This window comes from Mirounga leonina, unplaced genomic scaffold (assembly GCF_011800145.1).
Source record: "Mirounga leonina isolate KUSES-001 unplaced genomic scaffold, KU_Mleo_1.0 Mir_153, whole genome shotgun sequence".
NCBI classification, from domain to species: domain Eukaryota; kingdom Metazoa; phylum Chordata; class Mammalia; order Carnivora; family Phocidae; genus Mirounga; species Mirounga leonina.
Genome location: NW_023270387.1, coordinates 6,602,095 through 6,629,605, shown reverse-complemented (window position 1 = coordinate 6,629,605; position 27,511 = coordinate 6,602,095). Strand labels below are relative to the sequence as shown.

At 40.3% G+C, this 27,511-nt stretch overlaps 1 non-coding gene across 1 annotated transcript; it reads left to right on the top strand.

The window, feature by feature from the left end:
• The first annotated feature begins 21,380 nt into the window (after positions 1-21,380).
• Positions 21,381-21,485, top strand: LOC118013576. The gene has a single exon (XR_004680061.1). It is a non-coding gene; the product is annotated as a U6 spliceosomal RNA (small nuclear RNA).
• The last annotated feature ends 6,026 nt before the right edge of the window (positions 21,486-27,511 follow it).

Here is a 27,511-nt window from a genome sequence, read left to right as displayed (position 1 = left end):
AACCACACAGGTGACTCCCGGTCAGCTACCGCTCACCAGCAGATGGTTCTCAGCAAATGGGTTTTTCATTAGAATGTTCCATGGCTCTAAAGGGTAGTCACACTTAGCTGGTCAATTTTAATCAAATCCTTTGCCCACAAAGTCAGAAAGGTATAAGCTTAAATTTGTCCCATGAAAATTGCTCTCAGCTGATAAAAGGTATTTTATTTAAATTGTTAACAGGGTATATTTAGTGCAAATCTATTTCATTTACAAGAAGCTAAGAAGAACTCTGACAATCAAATCCCTCTGTAGTAACTTCAACCCATTAAATCAGAACAATTTACCTTTCATCCACTGTGATCGTGAATACAGTAACGAGGTGGGAAACAATAAAGACACCGAATCATTTAATTTAAAAGAAAAAGTGAGCCACAATTCTAATTAAATCTTCTCATGTTCCTAATACAGTAATTTACCTTCTATCTTTTCTCTCGTAGATTTTAAATGAAATTTCTGTGCAAAATAAGCCAATGAATTAGATTACCATGCAAGATCTCAATACACTGAGGATGTTTCTAATGATCATGTCCTTCATATTAATCCCGAGGAACATCTATTGTTTAGCTCACACATTGGAAATTCCAAGTTTTCAAGGGGCCAGCAGTACATAATCAAGTACAGTGACCCATGCTCAATACATTAATAGCTGCATAAGTATATTTTCATTAAGAATGGCCCATGTTTTTCATTTTCAGTGTAGTTTTGATGACCAACACACAGCACCCCCAAAATACTATCACATTTCCAAAGCCTATATAATCCCACATCCACTGTTAGGTCCAGCATGAGAGAGACCTGGGAATTTGGTTGGAGTCCAAGGTACTCCAAGATTCATTGTTTCCTCCCAGGGTTCTAGAACTTCTGAGAGTCAGGGATTCTTTGAAGTGGCCCAGGAGATATAACTGGGTTTTGCAATTCTATGTCACTCAAAAGCAAAGACTCTCAGAAGGACCAGAAGAAAGGACTAAAAATTCTTGGACAACCCTGGTATGTTCAAAATATCTTATACTGCAATCAGAAATTTAAGAATACTTATAAAAATGATGATAACTCAGATTTGTATTGGTATTCTGGAGTTTATAAATCACTTTTACATATATTGTCTCAGTTGTTCTCAAGAACTACGCCCATTAACACTCATCATTATGTTCATTTTAAAGATGAGCAAACTAGGACTCAGGGAGTCCTACCAAAGTGATTTGCCACCAATCCCAGACTTAGTAAGAAGCAGAGTCAGCACCAAAATTTAGGTATTCTAACTCCTAGATGTATGTTTTCTGCCACTGTATTTAACATCCATTTATTTAAATCTATTGTTCCTTAAGTTATTATAATTCAACTTTTTCAAAGATAGAGCAACATGACTGGTCACTAAATTCTAAACATTAAAATTCAAAACCAACTTGTTAAAAAATGCTCATACAGTGTGTGGCATAATGGAAATTAGTCGGAACAATGCAACTCTGAGTAACTAACTGCAGGGGCTTCTCATGCCCTCTTCCCCTCCCCCACCCTACCCAGACATAAAAGGACAGCACAGTACCCCTTCTTTGAGCCACTGGGTCAAAACACATGTAAGGTTCTCTTGGATTCTGTTATTTTTTTTTTTCCTCACATTTTCTTTCTGGTCCCTCAAAAATGTAAATGAAAGAGGCCCTTACTATGTAAATAAAATATCAGGCTCCAGTTGCCCACTGGGTATGTATGAAGAAAACACGGTCCCTACATTCGGCAATGTCTATCTGGAATAGCTCTTTTTGAGCAACTTGATTAACCTTGCTTAACCCCAGTTTTATTTACCTGTAAAAAGGGAATGACCATCCCCACCCCACATGGTTGTGCTGAGATTTAAGAAGGGACTGTACATGAAGGTGCCTAGCCTAGAAATGGTCAGCGCTCTTTCTCCCTCTCCTCTCTAGAAATGACATAAGCCCTAAGGAAGCACAGGAATCATTCTATCCCTCTTAGATGTCTGCATGATGCTTGGCATACAGAAGGTGCTCTATAAACACGTAAGGAATGAAACAGAGCTTTTGGGCATTAATTCCTTATTTGAGCTGCTGACCGCAGGGGAAAGCAATCAATAGTGTTGACTTCAGCATTTACCAGCTAAATTAGCAGCTTTTTCTTATAATGTCTGTTCTTCATGGAAAATTGCCATAGAAACTGATACACAGGCCACTTAGGCATTGGCAGAGCATTCTCCCAAGTTGAAATGAGCTCGAGACACAATACTGGGCCCCTGCTGGGACCATAAGAACTAGGGTCTAGTTCCAGCCCTGTTTTACTGGCTTTGTGATCTCACCTATGTCTTTCGAGTTCAAGTTACCAACTGATAAAAGGTGCACATTAAATTAAATCCTCTTCAAAGTTGCTTTTACCCCTATATTTTGTGATTCTTCCAAGAATAATCCTTAAATGTGTAGACTTATATGATCAAAATTTCATAGTTTGGTCACCAAATTATTGTTTTAAAGTTGGCATTAAGCTGACAATGTTCTTCTAAGAGTGAAATCAACCAGGGATATCACTGTTGAATCTTGATTTTGATTGTTAGCTTTGAGGCTCATGATTTTACAATTTGGTTTATTTTAAGTCAAACTATTCTGATTGCTACTTTGGTTAAATTAAGGGAAAAAATTCTTCTGAAAGGATACAATCTCTTAGAACATTTAGTCTTTTACAGAAGCATAATGATGTAGGTACCCAGAATTTGGTTTGTCCCTACACTGGGCATATAGTTTTATTCTTCCAATAAGGATAATGGGGTTATACAGTTACAATATTTTTATCCCCTTACAACAAAACAAACAAAAAATACTGTATTCCTTAACTTTAGCTCCACTTCTCTGATCACTTTAAAGTAAACTCATTTAAAAGTTGTCTACAATTGCTAATGTCCACAATAGCCAAACTGTGGAAAGAGCCAAGATGTCCATCGATAGATGAATGGATAAAGAAGATGTGGTATATATATACAATGGAATATTATGCAGCCATCAAAAGGAATGAGATCTTGCCATTTGCAACGATGTGGATGGAACTGGAGGGTATTATGCTGAGCGAAATAAGTCAAACAGAGAAAGACATATATCATATGACCTCACTGATATGGGGAATTCTTAATCTCAGGAAACAAACTGAGGGTTGCTGGAGTGGGGGGTGGGGTGGGAGGGATGGGGTGACTGGGTGATAGACAGTGGGGAGGGTATGTGCTCTGGTAAGTGCTGTGAATTGTGCAAGACTGTTGAATCTCAGATCTGTACCTCTGAAGCAAATAATGCAATATATGTTAAGAAAAAAAAAGAAGAAGAAGAGAGCAGGAGGGGAAGAATGAAGGGGGGAAATTGGAGGGGGAGACGAACCATGAGAGATGATGGACTCTGAAAAACAAACTGAGGGGAGGGGGGTGGGAGGATGGGTTAGCCTGGTGATGGGTATTGAAGAGGGCACATTCTGCATGGAGCACTGGGTGTTATGCACAAACAATGAATCAAGGAACACTACATCTAAAACTAATGATGTAATTTATGGTGATTAACATAACAATAAAAAATTTTTTTAAAAAGAGTTGTCTACAATTGCTATATCCAATTTTTCTGTCCTCATTCTCTCTTAAGTTCAATCTAGTCAGGCTTTCTTCCCATCACCCCACGCTGGTAAGTGTTCCTATCAAGTCACCAATGATTACCATGTTCCTAAGTGCAATGACTGATTCTCCCTTCTCATTCATCTTGATCTACTGAAATATTGGGTACAATATTGGATACACTCCTTCTGTTAACTTCTTTCACTTGGCTTCCAGCACACCACACATTACCACCTTTCTTCCTACCTTAATGGCAACTCTTTCTTAGACTTCTTGCTGGTTCTTTCTCATCTTCACAGCCCCTAAATACATCCTATCTTATGACTTTAGATATCATCTACGTGCCAATGACTCAAAAATTTGTAGCTGTAGCACGGATTTTCCCCCTAACTTCTCGTTTCATATATCCAGTTGCTACTCAACATTTCTACTTAAATGTCCAGTAAATATTTCATATACAATATGTCCAAAACTTGACTTACTGCAGAGCTTGCTTCTCCCGTAGTCTTTCCCATCTCAGTTAACGGCAAACAAATCAGATCAAAAGCACTTTTACCTTTCTTTTTGTCTCTTACAATATATCTCATCCATCAGCAAATCCTGTTGACTTTATCTTCAAATTATATTAAGATTCTAACCTATTCTCATTATATATATGACTGCTACCATCATGGACCAAGCCACATCATTTCTTACCTGGATTACTGAGAAACATCTCCTAACTGTTCTCTCTAATCCTGCCTCTGCTCTCTGAGAGAATATATTCAATACAGCAGCTTAGGTTATTCCACAGAAACAAAAGACAGATCATGCTTTAAAGTTCCAATGTCTCCCCATGTTACTCAGAGTTAAAGCCAACAAACTTCACAATCTGTCCCTTAGTCATCTCGCTAACCTCATATTCTTCCCCTCACTTATTCTGTTCCTGCCACAATGGTCTCTTTGATGTTCTTTAACGGACCAGGCATAGTCCCACCCCCGGGCATTTGCACATACTGTTTATTCAGCCTAGAATTCTTTTCTCCCACACATTTACATAGCTTGGGCCCTCATCTCTTTCACATTTTGGTTTGCCCCCTTCTGAGTGAGACCTTTTCAAATGAGTCTATTTAAAATTGCAACTTGTTTACCCCACCCCACCCAATACTCTCTACCTCCCTTCCCTACTTTATTTTTCTCCATAACACTTTCTTTTCCTAATGTACTATATAATTTACTTATTTATTTGCTTGCTATTGATTTCCTCCCACTAGAATGTAAGCTCCAGGAGGGTAATAATTTTTCCTATTTTATTCATTTCTAGAGTCTCAGATCCTGTAATTGTACCTGGCACAGGGTACCACATGTTGAATAAAATATGTTATGTTGAGATTTTGAGTGATGTTGCAATTTTGCCTACTCCTGTACAAGGAGGCATATCTACACACCATTTTTGTGGAAGTCTCAAATGCAGGGCATTCTGTTTTTCTTTATGAGCTTTTTAGAATCCCACGGAGTGGCAGAGGTGAGTAACCTCTTTGGAACAAGCAGGCCACAATGATCGTAACACAATTCCGGGTCATCTCACAGTCAACTTCTCCAAATAACGGGTAATTTATTTCTTTAAATAGATCATGTCATTACCTTCTACTCCAGTTGTTGAAGGTCAAAATCTCCCTTTCTGTTTTAGCTCCAGGCACTTTGAATAGCGGTCTTGTCATGCCTTGGGACATATTTGCTGCCAATAGCAGAAAAAAAAAAAAAAAAACAGACATAAGTAAGCTTGTCCCACTTACTCATCTTTTTAGCACTTGCTTCAAACCCCACCCCTTCTCTGGAGTTTTCCTTGAACCCACCTCTCCCCTCTTAATAATTTAGGAATCTTTCCCTCATTTTTGCCATCCTAATAGTATTCCTATTATAGCACTTGAAATATATATGTCAATGTACATATTTTCTAAGTCTATCTCTTCCATTAGAATGCAAGTCCCTCAGATCAGACCTTCTTTGTCTTCGTAACCCTAGAAACTAGATAGGGCCTTGTATATAGTAAACTCTCAAAAAATTTGGTCAAATGAATGAATACAGGTGAACAATCAGTGAACAAATGATGGTGGTTTGCCAAGGTCACACCACCAAAAAGTTTAATTGGAGAGATTGTAGTATTATAATCATTATCACTATTATTATCCCAGTCTTCATCATCAAAGAACTCTGTACGGTATAGGCTAGGGTCCCTCTGCATAAGGACATTAACAGTCACACTGAAGAAATAGGCATGCACATAAAAAGGAAACTAACAATAAAAAGGAGCACAGGATAAATATTCAGGGAATTGGATAGACAAAACAACAGTCAAGGGTGATCAAGAAGATATGAGCACTGAACTGTGTTTTGAAAGACAGAATGACTGAGATGTTTGTACAGAAGAGGGAGTTCATCCCAGGCAGCTCCAACCAGAGCAGATCCTGAGAGACATAGACTGTGTATCTCCACTCTTTGGTGAGGCATGTTAAAAAGGAAGTCACTGAAAAATGGGATGTTTTCATCAGACTCAAATTCTTCACTTTCAAAGAACGTGAATTCTTGATTTAGACAAAATAAGTGAGACGTGATGGGAAAATACAGAATCAAAAGAACTAGAGTTCTAGTTCAACATCTTCCTCATTTGAGATTTTGAGCTTGAGAACCCTCCTCCGTTTCTTGAAGAACCACTTCTTTGTGGAATGGAAACTAGATGTGCCTTTGCAGGTCATATAAATGTGTATGGTAAATAAAGCAGATGAGGAGGTGAATGCTTTAAAAATGGTAAGTGCAATATATCTCTAGAGACTTTTTTGAAGATTAGGATTTACCCGTGATTACAGAGTCAGGGTATTTGTTAGCCATGATGAGCTGCCTCCCTTCCTACAAATTCCATGACTTCTTATCCTTAGAGGACACATGGTCTAACCAAATGGGTACTTCTAGAATGCTGCTGGGATGACAGAACCATGGCTAAGATTCACAGAGTACTCACTGCATGCTAGGTGTATTTCTTAGCTAGCCACTTCCTTTAATCCTTGCAGACTTATTATTGTCCCTGTTTCACAGATAAGAACACTGAGGCTCATGTGGTATAAGCCTGCCATACTGTCCCCAAAGCCATCCTCCTAACAACCATCATGCTTAACTGCTCTGAAAAGACCTTAAACAAGTAAATTAAAGTCATGATTCCTAATAAAAGCTGTAGTGTCTTTACTTTGATACAAAAAACCTGGCAAAGAAGAAATAACTCTTCTGCTGGTTTAAAATCATACAACAGATACAATAGCAAAAACAGAAAGTTATTTTTGGACAGCAGATAGAGTTTTAAAATAGAGGTAAAATCAGAACCTGAAGAGAGGTTGCATGTCATGGAGGCTACTACTTTGCCATCCAAAATATGAACTTAGCACTACTTTGGGTGAGAAAGTATAAACAGATATTCATGTTCAGCCTATGCGGGGGTGGGGGGTGGGGGAAACAACAACCAAAAAGGACAAAGTGGCAATAGGGAATAATTCCAGAAATTTTGCTTTAGTAAAATAAGTTTCCTAATGTTATCCGTAGGGAATGCAGAGTTCAAGAGTAAAGAATGTTAACAACTCAGAAGAATTTAGCAGGTTGTTCTTTGGTGTCAGGTGTGCTGTTGGGCATGCAGTTTAAATAATTCAAAGATTCCTCAAAATCATGAACAAATGATATGTCATGGATGCCTTCCACTCTGCCCCAAAATGGAAAATGAATCTCTAAAGATGGTAGAGACTAATCTCTTTCCTTAGGGCAAGGCACTCTTTATACTAGTCAATTATGCTTGTTTCTTCCATGAGAGACCATAAGCAGGTCTTTGAAGGAAGATAGGACTCCACTCACTTGTATTTGTAATCTCAGTATCTAGCACCTAGCCTGATACAGCCAAATTTCAGTGGAAGTTTGATAAATACACGACAGGCAAACACAGAGAAAAAGACAGAGAAAGAAATTTATTTTTTTTTAAGATTTTATTTATTTATTTGAGATAGAGAGAGAGAGCAAGAGCCAGGGGACAGAGGGAGAGGGAGAAGCAGGCTCCCCACTGAGCAGGGAGCCCAATGTGGGGTTCTATCCCAGGACCCCGGGATCATGACCTGTCGAAGGCAGATATTTAACTGACTGAGCCACCCAGGTGCCCCAAGAAATTTATTTTTGACAATGAAGACCACCTCCATCTTCTAGCTGATAATGTCTCATCAAAACTGAATATCAAACAACTCACTCTCATTTGGTCTCTAAATTTAGGGGGAGTTCTTTTAGACTTAACTCCATTATTTTCTAATTGACTGTAAGAATTGGAGGTTTATCGCAGCTCATAGGCTTCTAGCAAATAAATTAAAGCTATAACATAATAAAGTTTGAGTCTGCAGAGTTGTTTTCAAAACATTTCTGGAATCTGCTAGATGAGAAAAGAGGTTTTATTTTTGTTTTTAAACACAGCAAACCCTTGTATCAGTCAAGGTCTCACCAGAGGGTAGGCAGACTGGTATTATATATATATTAAGAGATTTATTGCTTGCAACATAGAGTTGACCTTTGAACAACCCAGGGGTTAGGGACACTGACCCTTTGTGCCTTTGAAAATTCACATATAACTTTGAATTCCCCCCAGAACTTAACTACTAATAGTCTACTGTTGACCAGAAGCCTTACTGATAACACCAAGAGTTGATTAATATATATTTTGTATATGTATTGTTATAATATTTATATAATAAAATAAGCTAAAAAGAAAATATTATTAAGAAAATTGTAAGGAAGAAAAATACATTTGCAGTACTGCACTGTATTTATAAAACAAAAACAAAAAAACCCCAAAAACACAGCATATAAAGGGACCTATCCATTTCAAGCCAGTGTTGTTCAAGGGTCAACTGTATATATTAAGATATAGATTAAGATATTTATTACATGGAAGTAGGTTATGCAATTGTAGGGCTTGCCAGGCAAATCCAAAATCTATGGGGGAGACCACCAAAAAGAATAGTCTGGAAATCTCAGGCATAAACATGAATGTGTATGAACTGAAACTGCAATCAACAGGTGGAATTTCTGCTTTGTTTAAAAAAATGTTTTCATTTGAGTATAGTTAACACACAAAGTTACATTAGTTTCCAGTGAACAACAAAGTGATTTCACTTCTTTGTATTATGCTGTGCTCACCACCTGACGCCGTTCAACACTGTTACCTACAGGCTCACTGCCTATTATTCCGATGCCCTGCCTTTTATTCCTGTGACCTATACATTCTGTAACTGGAAGCCTGTATCTCCCAGTCCCCTTCACCCATTTTGCCCACACCCCACCCATAGACTTTCTTCTTTTTCAGGGAAGCCTCAGTTCTGCCCTTGAGGCAGGTCCACCCAGATTATTTAGGATAATCTCCTTACTTAGAGTTTCCTGGTTATGATGTTAATCATTTCTACAAAATGCCTTCAGAGCAACACCTGTCAAGTTTGTAACCAGGATGACCTCCCTGGCTGTGCAGATGGGTGTGTCTTAGCCCTTGAAATGGCAACTATCCAGCATGAGTATGTGTGTGCATATGTGTATGGAGTGATTGGATAATGCACTAAAAGCCAGTGGATGCTGGCCATAAAGGAGTCATCAGCAGTAAAAGAGAAATCAGATTCAAGAAATACTTTGCCAACAGAAACGATTGTCAGTGTGAGGTGAAGAAAAAAAAAAAATACAAATCAGAATTGGCATTTGGCTAAATGTTTAGATGGTGATGCTATTTTAATGAAATGGGGAATATAAGAGAAGGAGGTATTTGGGGGATTAGGTGATGAGTTTGGTTTGGGATATGTTAAGGGAAAAATTAAAAGGAGATATATAATAGGGGATTTAAATTAAAGGGTCTTCAGCTGTGTTGTCAAATACAGTAGGCACTAGCCACATGTGGCTACAGACAGTGTGATCTGCTCAAACTAAATAAAACTTAAAATTCGGGGCGCCTGGGCAGTTCAGTTGGTTAAGTGCCTGACTCTTGATTTAGGCTCAGGTCATGATCTCAGGGTCGTGGGATCAAGCCCTGAGTCAGGCTCCACCCTGAGCATGGAGCCTACTTAAGATTCTTTCTGCCCCTCCCCCCACCTGCTCACGTGCACGCTCTGTCTCTCTCTTTCTCAAAAAAACCCAAAACTTAATATTCAATTCATCACACTGGTCACATTTTAGATATTCAATAGCCACATGGGGCTAGTGGCTACCGCATCACCTGGTGCAGAAAAATCTCCCATCATTGCAGAAACTACTAGCAGGTACCACTGGTCTTGAACTCAGGAGAGAGAGAGAGAGCAGAGATACAGATGTGGGAGTTATCTGAGCATTTAAAAGACAGATGAATTCATTAATGAGGATGAAGGATCCCAGGAAGAATTTGTAAGTAAAGAAAAGAAGGCCTGGAACAGAAATCTGAGAAACCACAGCATGAAGGAATAGAGAAATAGGATTTCACAAAAATGACTGAGAAGCAAGGGATCCGAGAGGGAGAAGAACCAGAAAACAACTGGATCCCTAGCACATGATGTAAGAGATTTCTGGGAAAGGGACCAGATGCTTGCAGGGCCTGGTAGGAGAAAAGAAAGAAGTCAGTGGGTTTGGCAGTTGGGAGATCAGCAATGACCTTTCCAGAGTATTTTCAACGGTAAGGTGGGGCCCACACCAATTGGATGAAGGCGAGAAAAACGTCGCGGGAATAATACACGGAGTTCGTGTTCTCTAATTTAAAAAGTTTGCTGTAGAAGGGGAGTGGTGTCACAGAGCGCAGTAACTCGAGAGAAAAGCAGATAAAGTGAGAAATTTTTCTTCGGGAGGGAGCAGCTTAAATATATTTGTAGATTGAAGAGAAGAAGCAGTGGAAAGGAAGAAGTTAAGAATATTGAAGAGATGGGATAAATGATGGATGAATGCCTGGAGGATGCGATAGAAATGGGGATCAAACTCGCGGTTGGAAGGGAGAGGACCAGTTCTCTCTAAGGTCAGAGACACTCAAGTTTGAAGGAGCAGGGACAAAAGTTCATCACTGAGATGACTGAGATTTCTACTGCATCTCCTGCATATCCAAGCCCTATGACTGAAATTTGTATAGGGCTGACAAAATGCTTTTGGTCATCCATTTAAGAAAGGTCTAAGGGTTCAGCAGGGAGCCATCAGCTCTCTAACAATGGGCATAAATTTCGAGGACATCTCATTAACACCTGAAAGCCACTGATCTCTCTGTCCACCAGCAAAGACATGACCTCATTAACATTCCAGGGCTTCTGCTATCAAGGATTTAAGGAGCACAGACCAGGACAAAAATGATATCTCCACACTTTCAAAAAAAGGAGAAAAAAAAAAAAAAACTTAAGTGAAACCAAACACTCAATTAGAGATACTGGGGAAGCAGGCACGTGGATTGTGGCCATCCAGAGAGCCTCCAGAGGCAACAGCTGCTTGATTACAAATGATGAGCATAACTAGCTCTTCTTAATGTGCAGAGAAGTTAAATAAGGAAACAAAATCACAAAATTGCCCATGAGAAATTAGTCAGGCAGGAAGTGCTAACCTCCTCAGCGAGTAATTCAAAGTCGGTTCTGGGAGTCCAAGTCATTACCTTCTTCACTGCCAGAAATTTGGTTTCCTCCCACATCACTCAACTGACACTACAGTTCCAAAGGTCACCAGTGAACTGCTAATGGTCAAATTCGGTAGCCTTTTCTCATTGCTCATTTTTCTCAAATGTTTTTGCAACTCTAGACACCATTAAATGCCTGTCTTTTGTTTTGCTTTGAAATCTGTCTGTTGGTTGCTGTTAGGTTCTGCAACTCCGTATCCGACAGTTCAGTTTTTCCTCTTCTCTTGTAATTGTGGACTTCTCCAAGAAGTGAGATATACTTCTGTCTTTCCCTCAAACTCATGTCCAAAGTAAAGGAAGGGGTGGGGCAGGGAGTGGACAGGGCTGGCTTAATGATGGTGGGTTTCTGGAACAAAGATGGAACTGAACTAAAAGGGCAGTCAGGAGGAATAGCAATAGGGGAACCAGGTAGACAATATGACAAAGTGTATTATGATCAGGGGTTTTTTTTGTTTGTTTGGACCTGGAAGGCTAGTTTCTCTGGCAACCATTCAACTCTCTCATTGTAGCATAAAAACAGCCATAAGTGTACGTAAACAAATGAACTTGGCTATATTGCAATAAAACTTTGTTTATAAAGACAGCCACCAGCCCATGCACTGAACTTTTTTTTTATTATGTTATGTTAATCACCATCACATCATTAGTTGTTGATGTAGTGTTCCATGATTCATTGTTTGTGTACAACACCCAGTGCCCCATTCAATACGTGCCCTCCTTAATACCCATCACCAGGCTAACCCATCCTCCCACCCCCTACCCTCTAAAACCCTCAGTTTGTTTCTCAGAGTCCATAGTCTCTCGTGGTTCCTCTCCCCCTCCGATTTCCCCCCTTGATTTTTCCCTTCCTACTATCTTCTTTTTTTTTTTTTAACATATAATATATTATTTGTTTCAGAGGTACAGGTCTGTGATTCAACAGTCTTACACAATTCACAGCACTCACCGTAGCACATACCCTCCCCAATGTCCATCACCCAGCCACCCCATCCCTCCCACCCCCCACCACTCCAGCAACCCTCAGTTTGTTTCCTGAGATTAAGAATTCCTCATATCAGTGAGGTCATATGATACATGTCTTTCTCTGATTGACTTATTTTGCTCAGCATGACACCCTCCAGTTCCATCCACATCATTGCAAATGGCAAGATTTCATTCCTTTTGATGGCTGCATAATATTCCATTGTATATATATACACCATATCTTCTTTATCATTTCATCTATCGATGGGCATTGGCTCTTTCCATAGTTTGGCTATTGTGGACATTGCTGCTATAAACATCAGGGCACACATAGCCCTTCGGATTCCTACATTTCTATCTTGGGGTAAATACCCAGTAGTGCAATTGCTAGGTTGTAGGGCAGCTCTATTTTCAACTTTTTGAGGAACCTCCATACTGTTTTCCAGAGTGGCTGCACCAGCTTACATTCCCACCGTGTAGGAGGGTTCCCCTTTCTCCACATCCCCGCCAACATATGTCATTTCCTGACTTGTTAATTTTCGCCATTCTGACTGGTGTGAGGTGGTATCTCATTGAGGTTTTGATTTGGATTTCCCTGATGCCGAGCGATGTAGAGCACTTTTTCATGGGTCTATTGGCCATTTGGATGTCTTTGGAAAAACGTCTGTTCATGTCTTCTGCTCATTTCTTGATTGGATCATTTGTTCTTTGGGTGTTGAGTTTGATAAATTCTTTATAGATTTTGGATACTAGCCCTTTATCTGGTATGTCATTTGCAAATATCTACTCCCATTCTGTCGGTTGTCTTTTAGTTTTGTTGACTGTTTCTTTTGCTGTGCAGAAGTTTTTTATCTTGATGAGGTCCCAGTAGTTCATTTTTGCCCTTGCTTCCCTTGCCTTTGGCGATGTTTCTAGGAAGAAGTTGCTGTGGCTGAGGTCCAAGAGGTTGCTGCCTGTGTTCTCCTTTAGGATTTTGATGGACTCCTGTCTCACACTGAGGTCTTTCAACCATTTGGAGTCTATTTTTGTGTGTGGTGTAAGGAAAGGGTTCAGTTTCATTCTTCTGCATGTGGCTATCCAATTTTCCCAACACCATTTGTTGAAGAGACTGTCTTTTATCCATTGGACATTCTTTCCTGCTTTGTCGAAGATGAGTTAACCATAGAGTTGAGGGTCCATTTGTGGGCTCTCTATTCTGTTCCATTGATCTATGTGTCTGTTTTTGTGCCTGTGCCATACTGTCTTGATGATGACAGCTTTGTAATAGAGCTTGAAGTCCGGAATTGTGATGCCACCAGCTTTGCTTTTCTTTTTCAACATTCCTCTGGCTATTCAGGGTCTTTTCTGGTTCCATACAAATTTCAGGATTATTTGTTCCATTTCTTTGAAAAAGTGGATGGCATTTTGATGGGGATTGCATTCAATGTGTAGATTGCTCTAGGTAGCATTGACATCTTCACAATATTTGTTCTTCCAATCCATGAGCATGGAACGTTTTTCCATTTCTTTGTGTCTTCCTCAATTTCTTTCATGAGTATTTTGTAGTTTTCTGAGTACAGATTCTTTGCCTCTTTGGTTAGATTTATTCCTAGGTATCTTATGGTTTTGGATGCAATTGTAAATAGGATCGACTCCTTAATTTCTCTTTCTTCTGTCTTGGTGGTGGTGTATAGAATGCCACTGATTTCTGTGCATTGATTTTATATCCTGCCACTTGACTGAATTCCTGTATGAGTTCTAGCAGTTTTGGGGTGGAGTCTTCTGGGTTTTCCACATAAAGTATCATATCATCTGCAAAGAGTGAGAGTTTGACTTCTTCTTTGCCAATTCAGATGCCTTTGATTTCTTTTTGTTGTGTGATTGCTGTGGCTAGGACTTCGAGTACTATGTTGAATAACAGTGGTGATAGTGGACATCCCTGCCTTGTTCCTGACCTTAGGGGGAAAGCTCTCAGTTTTTCCCCATTGAGAATGATATTCACTGTGGGTTTTTCATAGATGGCTTTTATGATATTGAGGTATGTACCCTCTATCCCTATACTCTGAAGAGTTTTGATCAAGAAAGGATGCTGTACTTTGTCAAATGCTTTTTCTGCATCAATTGAGGGGATCATATGGTTCTTGTTCTTTCTTTTATTAATGTATTGTATCACATTGATAGATTTCGGGTTGTTGAACCAAACTTGCAGCCCAGGGATAAATCCCACTTGGTTGTGGTGAATAATCCTTTTAATGTACTGTTGGATCCTATTGGCTAGTATTTTGGTGAGAATTTTTGCATCCATGTTCATCAAGGATGTTGGTCTATAATTGTCCTTTTTGATTGGGGTCTTTGTCTGGTTTTGGGATCAAGGTAATGGTGGCCTCATAGAACGAGTTTGGAAGTTTTCCTTCCATTTCTATTTTTTGGAACAGTTTCAGAAGAATAGGTATTAATTCTTCTTGAAATGTTTGGTAGAATTCCCCTGGGAAGCCATCTGGCCCTGGGCTTTTGTTTGTTGGGAGATTTTTGATGACTGCTTCAATTTCCTTAGTGGTTATAGGTCTGTTCAGGTTTTCTATTTCTTCCTGGTTCAGTTTTGGTAGTTTATACGTCTCTAGGAATGCATCCATTTCTTCCAGATTATCTAATTTGCTGGCATAGAGTTGCTCATAATATGTTCTTATAATTTTATTTCTTTGGTGTTGCTTGTGATCTCTCCTCTTTCATTCATAATTTTATTTATTTGGGTCATTTCTCTTTTCTTTTTGGTAAGTCTGGCCAGGGGTTTATCAATCTTATTAATTCTTTCAAAGAACCAGCTCCTAGTTTCGTTGATCTGTTCTACTATTCTTTTAGTTTCTATTTCATTGATTTCTGCTCTGATCTTTATTATTTCTCTTCTCCTGCTGGGTTTAGGCTTTATTTGCTGTTCTTTCTCCAGCTCCTTTAAGGAGCTCATAATATGTTCTTATAATTGTTTGTATTTTTTGGTGTTGGTTGTGATCTCTCCTCTTTCATTCATGATTTTATTTATTTGGGTCATTTTTCTTTTTGATAAGTCTGGCCAGGGGTTTATCAATCTTCTTAATTCTTTCAAAGAACCAGCTCCTAGTTTCATTGATCTGTTCTACCGTTCTTTTGATTTCTATTTCATTGATTTCTGCTCTGATCTTTATTATTTCTCTTGTCCTGCTGGGTTCAGGCTTTATTTGCTGTTCTTTCCCCAGCTCCTTTAGGTGTAGGGTTAGGTTGTGTATTTGAGACCTTTCTCATTTCTTTCCTCTTAGGACTGCCTTTGCTGCATCCCAAAGATTTTGAACAGTTGTGTTTCCATTTTCATTTGTTTCCATGCATTTTTTAAATTCTTCTTTAATTCCTGGTTGACCCATTCCTTCTTTAGTAGGATGCTCTTTAGCCTCCATGTATTTGAGTTCTTTCCGACTTTCCTCTTGTGATGGAGTTCTAGTTTCAAAGCATTGTGGTCTGAAAATAGGCAGGGAATGATCCCAATCTTTTGGTACCAGTTGAGACCTGATTTGTGACCTAGGATGTGATTGATTCTGGAGAATGTTCCCATGGGCACTAGAGAAGAATGTATATTCTGTTGCTTTGGGATGGAATGTTCTGAATATATCTGTGAAGTCCATTTGGTCCAGTGTGTCATTTAAAGTCTTTATTTCCTTGTTGATCTTTTGCTTAGATGATCTGTCCATTTCAGTGAGGGGGTTGTTAAAGTCCCCCACTATTATTGTATTGTTGCCAATGTGTTTCTTTGCTTTTGTTATTAATTGGCTTATATAATTGGCTGCTCCCATGTTAGGGGCATAGATATTTACAATTGTTAGATCTTCTTGTTGGATAGACCCTTTAAGTAGGATATAGTGTCCTTCCTCATCTCTTATTACAGTCTTTGGTTTAAAATCTAATTTGTCTGATATAAGGATTGCCACCCCAGCTTTCTTTTGGTATCCATTAGCATGGTAAATTGTTTTCCATGCCCTCACTTTCAATCTGGGGGTGTCTTGGGTCTAAAATGAGTCTCTTGCAGACAGCATATCAATGGATCTTGTTTTTTTATCCAATCTGATAGCCTGTGTGTTTTGATTGGGGCATTTAGCCCATTTACATTCAGGGTAACTATTGAAAGATATGAATTTAGTGCCATTATATTGCCTGTAAGGTAACTGTTACTGTATATTGTCTGTGTTCCTTTCAGGTCTATGTTACTTTTAGGCTCTCTCTTTGCTTAGAGGACCCCTTTCAATATTTTTTTTTTTTAAAGATTTTATTTATTTGAGAGTGAGAGAGAGAGCACATGAGAGGGCGGAGGGTCAGAGGGAGAAGCAGACTCCCCACTGAGCAGGGAGCCCGATGCGGGACTCGATCCTGGGACTCCAGGATCATGACCTGAGCCGAAGGCAGTTGCTTAACCAACTGAGCCACCAGGCGCCCTCAAAATTTCTTGTAGGGCTGGTTTCGTGTTTGCAAATTCCTTTAGTTTTGTTTGTCCTGGAAGCTTTTTATCTCTCCTATTTTCAATGACAGCCTAGCTAGATATAGTATTCTTGGCTGCATATTTTTCTCATTTAGTGCTCTGAATATATCCTGCCAGTCCTTTCTGGCCTGCCAGGTCTCTGTGGATAGGTCTGTTGCCAATCTAATGTTTCTACCATTGTAGGTACAGATCTCTTCTCCCAAGCTGCTTTCAGGATTCTCTCTTTGTCTCTGAGACGCATAAGTTTTACTAGTAGATGTCGGGGTGTTGACCTATTTTTATTGATTTTGAGAGTGGTTCTTGTGCCTCCTGGATTTTGATGCCTGTTTCTTCCCCCAAATTAGAGAAGTTCTCTGCTATAATTTGCTCCAATATACCTTCTGCCCCTCTCTTTCTTCTTCTGGGATCCCAATTATTCTAATATTGTTTCATCTTATGGTATTGCTTATCTCTCGAATTCTGCCCTCATGATCCAGTAGTTGTTTATCTCTCTTTTTCTCAGTTTCTTTATTTTCCACCATTTAGTCTTCTATATCACTAATTCTCTCCTCTGCCTCATTATCCTAGCAGTTAGAGCCTCCATTTTTTATTGCACCTCATTAATAGCCTTTTTGATTTTGACTTGGTTAGATTTTAGTTTTTATTTCTCCAGAAATAAAAGGGTTTCTCTAATATCTTCCATCCTTTTTTCAAGCCCAGCTAGTATCTTTAAAATCATCATTCTGAACTCTAGTTCCGACATCTTACTAATGTCTGTATCGATTAGGTCCCTGGCAGCCGGTACTGCCTCTTGTTCTTTTTTTTTGAGGTGATTTTTTCTGTCTTGTCATTCTGTCCAGAGGAGAACAGATGAATGAGAGAACAAAATGCTAACAGGGTAACAACATCCCCAGAAAAATATACACTAAACAAATCAGAAGAGACCTGAAACTGGGGGAAAAGAAAGGGAAAGAAAAAAAAGAAGAAAAAGGAAAAGAAAAAAGATAAAAACAAACAAACAAAATAACAGAATATGATAAAATATGATCAGACTGGTGCATAGATCAATGCCACACAGCAGATTTTGGGCACATTTTGGTCTGTTAGAAGAAAGTGCCTCCCAAAGTTTTAAAGAAAGAAAAACTTACATGTACAAAAATAAGGGTAAATACAATGAATGGATGAAATATGACTATAATGATGAATATTATAAAAGATTTTATAAAAGGAGTTAATAGGAAAAGAAGTTGATTGAAAAAAGAAAGAAGAGGAATTTAAAAAAAAGAGGGGGAGAGAATGTGATCAGGCAGGAGAGTAGAACAAAGCCATACACTACAGATTTAGGGTATATTTTGGTCTGTTAGAAGTAACTGTATCCCAAAATTTTAAAGAGAGAACAACTTATATATATATCAAAAATAAGGGTAACTACTATGAAGGGGTAGAATATGACTCTAAAAATGAGAAATAAAAAAGATTTTTTAAAAAAGGGATTGATAAGGGGCACCTGGGTGGCTCAGTCGTTAAGCGTCTGCCTTTGGCTCAGGTCATGATCCCAGGGTCCTGGGATCGAGCCCCGCATCGGGCTCCCTGCTCCACGGGAAGCCTGCTTCTCCCTCTCCCACTCCCCCTGCTTGTGTTCCCTCTCTCGCTGTGTCTCTCTCTGTCAAATAAATAAATTAAAAAAAACGGATTGATAAGATGTTGGTTGAAAAAGGGAAAAAGAAAAATTCAAAAAAAAAAGGAAAGGAAAACAAAGAAAATTTAAAAAATTAACTTTGAAAGACTAAAGAATCATGGGAAAAAAGCCATGAATTTTATATGCTGTATTCCCCTAGCGTGGGAGTTCTGCCATTCTCATTGATCGGTAAACTTGGTCTTGGCTGGCTGTTCTTGCTGATCTTCTGGGGAGGGGCCTGTTGCCGTGGTTCCCAAATGTCTTTGCCGGAGGCGGAATTGCCCCGCCTTGCCAGGTCTGGGCTAAGTAATCTGCTCAGGTTTGCTCTTGGGAGCTTTTGTTCCCTGCAAGCTTTCCGTACACCTTTGGAGGACGAGAGTGAAAATGGCGGCCTCCCAATCTCCACCCCAGAGGAGCCGAGAACTCGGGGCCCCGCTCCTCAGTGCGCCCCCAGAGAAAAGCAGTCAGTCACTCCTGTCTCCCCAGTCTCCGGCCGCACTCCGTGCTCACCCGGCCTGTGACCGAGCATTTCTATCTCTGGCACCCAACCAGTGTGGAGTCTCCAAACCCAGCAGATCCCCACAGTGCACTCCCACGCCACTCCTCCCAGGGGAGGAAGGGGAGTCTCCCCGGATCTGCCGCTTGTTGGTTCCCTGCTGGAAGAGCAGTGGCCTGACTGTGCCGCGGATCATGGTTTATGGCAACCTTGAGCTGAGAGCCCGCGCCTCGGCTCCGTCTCTGCAGCTGGCTTCCCCGCTCCGATACCTGGGAGCTCTGCCGCACTCAGGAACCCCCGGTCTTTCTGTGACCCCCCCGAGTCCTGAGACCACACTGTCCCACGAGGGTTCCACCCCCAACTTAGCCACCGGAGCGACGTCCCTCAGCAGAGCCAACTTCTAAAAGTTCCAATTTTGTGCTCCGCGGCTCTATCACTTGCTAGAAGCAGCCAATGGAGGCCCCTCCCCCGCCGCCTATCTTCCCAAATATTGCCTCAGATTCACTTCTCTGCACATCCTACCTTCCAGAAAGTGGTCGCTTTTCTGTTCAGAGAGTTTCTGATATTCTTTTCTTCGATCTCCTGTTGAGTTCGTAGGTGTTCAGAATGGTTTGATCCCTATCCAGCTGAATTCCTGGGACCAGACGAAATCCAGGTCTCCTAATCCTCTGCCATCTTACCAAAATTCCCCATGCACTGGACTTTGCTGAGCCCAGTTCCAAAGTAGGCTAATGAGGAGAAAAAATTAAATCCAAGGCCTAAGGCCTGCACTAGGGGGCCATGAATCTATCAAGTAGATCCTGACCCAGTTGTTGAATAGAGGGATTTTCTGAGAAACTGCCAGGTGAGCATGCTCAAACTGGAACTCCTTTTATAGGTGAGAAAGAAGCTGAAAAAGGTACCAAGTTGATTAAGAACATCCCTCTTTCGTAGAAATGCACCTGTTCCAATATGTCAGCCTTAGGTGACCCAGAGCCCATGCAGCGCAGAGCAATGGACAGAGTTCTGTATATGGATGCAGGGGGACTCCAGAGTTCACAGCGTGTTAATTCACTTTCCGAGATTCAGGTGGCTAGTACATAACCATGACCTCCTAAAAGGAGTTGTTCAGGAAGTTGCATGAGCCAGAATGAGCAAAAATTCTAGCATAGTGCCTAGCATACAGTGAGTACTTGTTAAATACTGCTTGTCTTTCCATTCTATAAGGTTTTTCAGTGGATAAATTAAAAATAAGTAAAACAGTTTATGAAATCATGTTGGAAACTGGATAGCAGCATGCAGATGGCACTTGGCATTCTTGTTTGTGGGCTAAGCCTAAGCTGATCTCTCTCCTACGCTCTAGGGCCTTACCTCAAGTCCTGGCTGCCCCCAGCCTCCCACCCAGCCTTCAAAACCACTTGCATGGAGCCTTGTCCCCAGGATGTAGTCTCCAGTAATATTTGTTGAATAGATTGGAGTTAAAAAATAATTTGTAACTGTGTGTGGTGATGGATGCTCACTTACTGTGGTAGGTATTTTGTGTTACATTCATGTATCAAATAATTATGTTGTACGCCTAATACTAATACAGTGCTGCATGTCAATCATTTCTCAATTTGATAAGACAAATAGGTATCACATTTTATTGCTTGATTATGAAATTTTTTAATGAGAAAGGTTATTTTTCCACAGGTTTTCTGGTCATACATGTTCCTTTGTAGTTGGCTGTTCTTGTACTTTTCCATTCTTACTGGTTTGGAAGAGCTTTATATATATATTAAAGATAGACATTTTTACTGTAACACACATTACAAAATAGACATATTTTTCTTATTAAAAAAAAATAAAGAAAGAACTGGGTTGACTACCACTCACTCTCCTGTCAAAACCTTCAAAGGCCATCCAATTCTGTAGCTATCATTCAGGCCATCAAAAATTGGTAACTTGGATAAAAAAGAACAATTTTTATTGCCAGTCAACCCTACTGCCCTGTTAATTCAGAGATCATCTCTCCTTCATTCCAACATCAGTCCCTAGTCTTCCTCACTGCTTTCAGCAGGCTAGGCTTGGAAAAGAATTCCCCCCAAATAATACAAGCACATGTCATCATAAACCTCCCCTCCCCTCCATGCATCCTAGGCATTGCCTGGGGTCTCATGTTCTGAGCACAGCTCTGGAGCGAATCTGTGGATGTGAAATCTGAGTTCTTACTTACTACCTATGGGTTGCCACAACCATGTTCCTTAACCTTCCCATGACTTGATTCCTTCACCTGGTAAATAAATATAAATAATAGCAGGATTTTTATGAAGATGAAATAAGATAACTTATGAAAAATGTTTAGAGATGAGCCTAACCTATACTAAGTACCTAAAGGTAAGCCAATACATTAAGTCAAATTAAGTCGTCTTTTGTTTTCTGATTTCTTCTGTTTTTGCAGCAGAACTAAGGGAAAAGCTAAAAGGAAATCCTATAGAAATATAAAGGGAGACACAGAAAAGTACCTGTAAAAACATCAAAATTGTGCTCGCTTCCTCAGCACGTATACTAAAATTGGAGCGATAGAGAAAAGGTTAACACAGCCCTGCACAAGGATGGCATGCAAATTTGTGAAAGTTCCATATTTAAAAAAAAAAGAAAGAAAGAAAGAAAGAAAGAAAGAAAGAAAGAAAAACAAAACACATGAAAATTACCCACAACAGTTTGCCAATCAAAAACTGAAAAGAACACATATTATTAATGTTTTGATACATTTCCTTCCAGGCTTTCCCTATGCATATGCACACACATCCTTTTTGAGACATACATATTTAATCGGGTTGCTCCTCTTTGATAACATGCTCCTTTTTACCTTTTTCTCAGTTGATATCTTGCAAAAAATATGATTTATTTAAATGTCTCAGAATATTCCTTAAAATTAATGGCTCATTCCTTTATTATAAAACTAAATTTTATAAAGCTAAATTTATAAAGCTAAGTTTTAAAAATTGTTCTAACCGTAATTCCATGAACTATTCTAACAACCATTATGACTTATTTGAAAAGAACAACAGCAAACACTTAAAAACACACTGCTTCTGTCCTCTCCTAAGTATCTAGATCTCTGCCATTACAATTATTTTTAAACCTTGTGGTCAAAACTGTGAAAAGGCAACAAAAGCTAAAATGCCTTTGTAGGTAGGTCTCATTCTCTCTTTCGCCGCCTTCCGAGACTGAAGTTTGCAGGCTTCTTCGCTCTTCTGACAGCCATTATGCAAGCTAAGTTAAGCTCTGAGTCCAGAGCTGAGCAGAACGAGGTCTGTAAAGAAAAATGTCAACTATCTCTGTGGCGTCTTTGTCATCCACAGAGCTGTGCCAAATCCATGTAGAATGACTATCGCATAAAACTTGGTTAACTGCGAATATTCCTTGTCAGAGCTGCCAGACATCACAGACCTTCAGTTTTAACCTTGCTAATGATTTAGAGAATGCACACTGGGTACACTTCCTCTCCAAAATGCCTTTGGAGGTTCTGGGAAAAGACATGTCCATTTTATTTGCAAAACCCATTAGGTTTCATTTCATTCCATTTTAATAAATATCGTCGAGAACCTCCTACTCGCCAGGCACTCACTGGGTGCTGGGAGGAGGAAGGACAAAATACAAAGATGAAAAAGACAGGTCTCGGGCGCCTGGGTGGCTCAGATGGTTAAGCGACTGCCTTCGGCTCAGGTCATGATCCTGGAGTCCCGGAATCGAGTCCCACGTCGGGCTCCCTGCTCAGCAGGGAGTCTGCCTCTCTCTCTGACCCACCCCCCTCTCATGTTCTCTATCTCATTCTCTCTCTCAAATAAATAAATAAAATCTTTAAAAAAAAAAAAAGAAAAAGAGGTCTTACTGCCCTTGAAGAGTTGAAAAATCTAAGCAGTAAGAGGTGTGAACAAATAGCTCCAATTCTAGGCAGAACGAGATAAGGCTAAACAGAGGAGCATATATCGAGCCTCGTGATTGCAAAGGAAGAATGGAAAACATTTAAGCAAGAAGAGGTCACATTTGAGGTAAGCCTTGAAGGATATGTAGGCTTTTAATAAGGGGGAAAGAAAAAGACAGCAAAACCATTAATGAGTTACTGCTAGGCATTTTAACTTCTGAATCAGAGATTATACTAAGGGCTTCTGGAAACACTGGTTTATTAAGTCCAAATAAAACCAACACTTTGACTAGGAATTATTATTACTTTCTTATTAATGAGGAATCTAAGTAATCTACTTAAGATTCTACCTATAGGGCGCCTGGGTGGCTCAGATGGTTAAGCGTCTGCCTTCGGCTCAGGTCATGATCCCAGGGTCCTGGGATCGAGTCCCGCATCGGGCTCTCTGCTCCTTGGGAGCCTGCTTCTCCCTCTGCCTCTCTCTCTCTGTCTCTCATGAATAAATAAATAAAAAAATCTTAAAAAAAAAAAAAAATTCTACCTATAAAGAGTAGAATAGGGACTGGACCTCAGACTGATTGCAAGTCTGCCTCAGAACTTTCTAGACCGAGAAGACAATACCAGAATGAGCATGGAAGTATAAGAATGCAGGGCGGCTTCAGAAAATTGCTTACATTGTATCTTAAAAATAACAAAAATACAAACAAGGACAAAACGAAAAACCTTAGGTAGATATAGTATCTCTTACCCTAAAAGAAGAAGAAAGGATGTATATATGTTGGCTCTCCAGGGCAGACCCCTCCAAGCCGGTGACGTGTGGATCTGCACGGCTTCTAGCATCTCACACACACACACGGCTTCTAGAGCATCTGCAGCATGTAAACCATCCACACCACGCAGGTAGCCACAGAAGGGAACAGAAAACGCAGGGAACCCATACTTCTTTTGCCCTTCCATACCATGGCCTTGACTGACACACATCACGTCTGCTTAGAGCCCCCTGACCAGAACTAGTCACATGGCCCATCCTAAAATAACGTCGTCTTCCTATGCGCTCAGGAAGAAGGAAAGGAAAAGGGATTTGGTGAAAACAAAGCATGGTTTCTGGTGCACAAGGCAATGGTAATTTAGGATGTATGTGCATTTATGAATTCAATATATAAATTATATAAATATATAATACAATTTATATACCTTCATATTATAACATATTTTATAGATACTATATATTATATATTATAATAATATGTAACATATTATGTAATAATATTATGTCATATGTAATAAGCCATATAAACTGAACCACAGATCATCCCCATCTTACAAGAGAACAGGCAGGCCTTTGTAACCCCCCAGCCAGTGCATGACTGGCAGCTGCCGAGTTGGGAGCGTATCCCCCCAAAGCCAGGCAGCTCCCATCACCTGAGAACAACTCTCTGGAGGAAGGGTGGTTGTGCTAGTATTCTATGTGAACTTGGTTATGCTGTGGTCTCTCTAGTTACCCAACAGAACACTGGGTATCGGTAAAGGTATCGGTAGATGTGATGAAAGTCTGTAATCAGTTTACTCTAATGAAGGAAGATTATCCTAGATAATCTGGGTGGGCCTGATGCAACCAGTTAGGAGGCTTTCAGAGCAGAACAGAGGCTTCCTGAAGAGGAAGGAATTCTGCCTGTGGACGGCAGTTTTGGGCAAATTCAGCCTGAGAAGTCTAGTCCGCCCTTCCTGACAGCCTTCCCTATGGATTTCTTCAGATTTGCCTGGTCAGCACTCACAATCTGTAAGCCAGTCCTTGCAGTCAATCAATCACTCTCTCTCTTTCCCCCACTGGTTCTGCTTCTCCGTTGGAACCCCGAGGGATACAGTAGCCCGGGGTGAAAGCAGCTGGTGATCAGTGCACTGTGAGGTAAGGGGAACTGAATGACGCCATCTACTAAAACCACCCAGCTAATGGGACAAGGGGCAGAATTTGCTGACTCATGGGCCACCTTGGCAGGAGGAAGGAGTGAATTTTTCTTCTTGAAAAAACACTTTGTGCTCACTTTTGAGTCATATGTTCAAAAGGGAGTATATGCCCAAAAGGAGAGATGGAGAGACTTTTAAACAAATTTATCTGTCTGAAGACAAGTAGCACAAAGACACCTACCATTTAAACCCTACCCAAAGCATTGTTTGGTTATCAGCAACTTACCTTATATTACACACTGGTCAAAAAAAAAAAAAAAATCCAGTAGCTTCCCAGTATCCTTACAACCTTAGATGCCTTGTGGTTCCCAATCTATCTCCTTTGCTTTTCTATACCTATTAATCTATTTGAACAGACACCACCACAAATAATGCAAAACGATATGACTTTTTTTTTCTGCTAGGGATCTAGCATGGATGGTTTGAAATTGAAAAGTTCAATGTATCATCTGGGGGAAAAACTATTTTCTGGTGGTATTGCGGTCAAACCAGAAAACACAGCTGGATATCATATGGTATTAAATGCAGTGCAAAGCAAATTCAATAACAAATCCTGCCTTCTAAACTCCCATCAACACTAACCAATAACAAGGCACAGCTAAGCCAAAGGACATGCAAATAAGCTAAAAAGAAGAAGAAATAAGGAAAAATAGAGAGGTAGAAAAAAAAGGTAGAGTAATGGGAGGGAAAGTCTTCATACTTCATTAAGATAAGGCAAAACTAGAGAGAAATTACTTTATTGCTTTTAATTAGCAAAGGAAATATCTTTAAAAGTTGGAATTTTATTTAAAAGGCCAGGGACGATCAACGTCCGAGGGCTGGAGAAAAGCAAAATATTGAAGAGCCAGCTGCAAGGTAGAAGTGGAATAAAAAAGCAGAATCCAGGAATTCCAACTTGCAAGAACTCATTTCTACTATGAAACCAAAGGAATCTGGAAGCACAACTCCCTGTACGCCATTTGTCAAGTTTTAAAAGGAACCTAAATGGCACCATTCACGGTGTGTACTGCTCTGTATGAGGACAGCTGCTGTGTCCATTGACCCGAGGTCACAGAGGCTGGACTCAGACCCAGGCCTGATCCCAGGTCAACAGCATTGTCTAAAAAGCCACCATCATTGGCTATGGGCATATTATACTTGACTGCTTAGCTAAGATATATTGAACCCCTTTGCTGGTTTAGATCTCTCAAGGTGGGCAGCTAAGTTCAGTAATCATTCCTCCAGGAAAAGCCTAAGCTAAAACTTAAGCAACACCAAAATACAATAGAGGCAGCACTAGAGAAGCGCCTGGTCTCTTGGGCATGACCTGTTGCCAGGGCTGGGCCTTCTCTGTGTGCCCTCTCCTTCCCCTTTGCAGCTCCGTGACATGGACCATTCCACACCGTCTCCATCAGTCTCCCATTCCCACCACTATGATTCTGGCATTATCCATTTCCAACACGTGGGTGTTTTTTTCCAGGACACCAACTGAGTATCCTATAACTCAACTCAATTCTGACAGTAGTATCTGGAGATAGTACCAGATCCCACAGGTTAAGGCCTCAGTCCTACAAGACAGACCCCCTCGCTCCCACTTCAGATGCCTGTTGCAGATCCAGGCTGTCCTCCGTGCTTCTGACCCACTGGCTACAGACCGGACGTTCCAGTGACCCGTCCTTGGGTTCGATTAATTTGCTAGAGCACTCCCAGAACTCAGAGAAACATTTCACTTACTACATTACTGGTTTCTGATAAAGGGATTTAACTTATGCAGACGGATGCATACAGCAAGGTACGTGGGAAGGGGCACGGAGCTTCCATGCTCTAGGGATGCATCACTCTTCCTGCATCTGCATGGGCTCACCAGACTGGAAGCTCCCTGAACCCCATCCTTTTGGGTTTTTAATGGAGGTTTTGTTATATAATCATAATTGAATAAATCACAGATGACTGGTGAGTGAACTCAATCTTCAGCCCCTCACCTCTCCCTGAAGGTTGAGGGTTTGTTTCCCCTGGCAATCAACTCCCATCCTTAGCTTTCCAAAATTCATCTCATTAGCATTAATTAGGAAAATCCAAGGGCTTTAGGAGCTATGTGCTCGGAACCATGGATGAAGACCAAATATATATTTCTTACCATAAATATTATACCACCTAAAACATGCCTTTTATAAAACTTCTTTTGACTGTTGGAGGACCTAATATTGACAGACTCAATTTGCAAATATCCTCAGAAATAAGAATGTATAACAGAGAAAAGGCGGTCCATGAGAAGGGCAGTCAGGGCCACCATGTGAGACTGAATACACAAATAGACAATGGCCAGACCATACATGAAAGTAGAACTCTGGCCCACAACCTAGAACAGCCTGCCCAGGAAACCAGTCCCCTTATTTGCAATAAGTCAAGGAAGCCAGACAGCTGTAAGTCAGACTTGCAGGAAGCCAGATTGCTATCTTTACTAATAATTCAGGAAACCACACAATAACTTCTCTAACAATCAGTTCAAAATGACAGGACTTGATTAATAACTGACAGCTCGTCTAATTCTTGTCCCTCCTCCTAATTTAGGACCAACCAGGCCCCGGTTTATCATGCTGTCCTGATCGGGTCAGCTCTTTTTCTGTGGATTAGCAAGTCACCTAAATAAGGGACACAGAATCAGTAGGAAATACAGAGAAGGAGGGAGATTGTGCCTTCTCTAAAGGGGTCAGCTAGTAACCTCAGCGGGTTGTGTTGAGGACTGACATAGAGAGTAGCGAGCTGGCTCAGACCAGTTTGCAACAGCTGACAGTGTGCA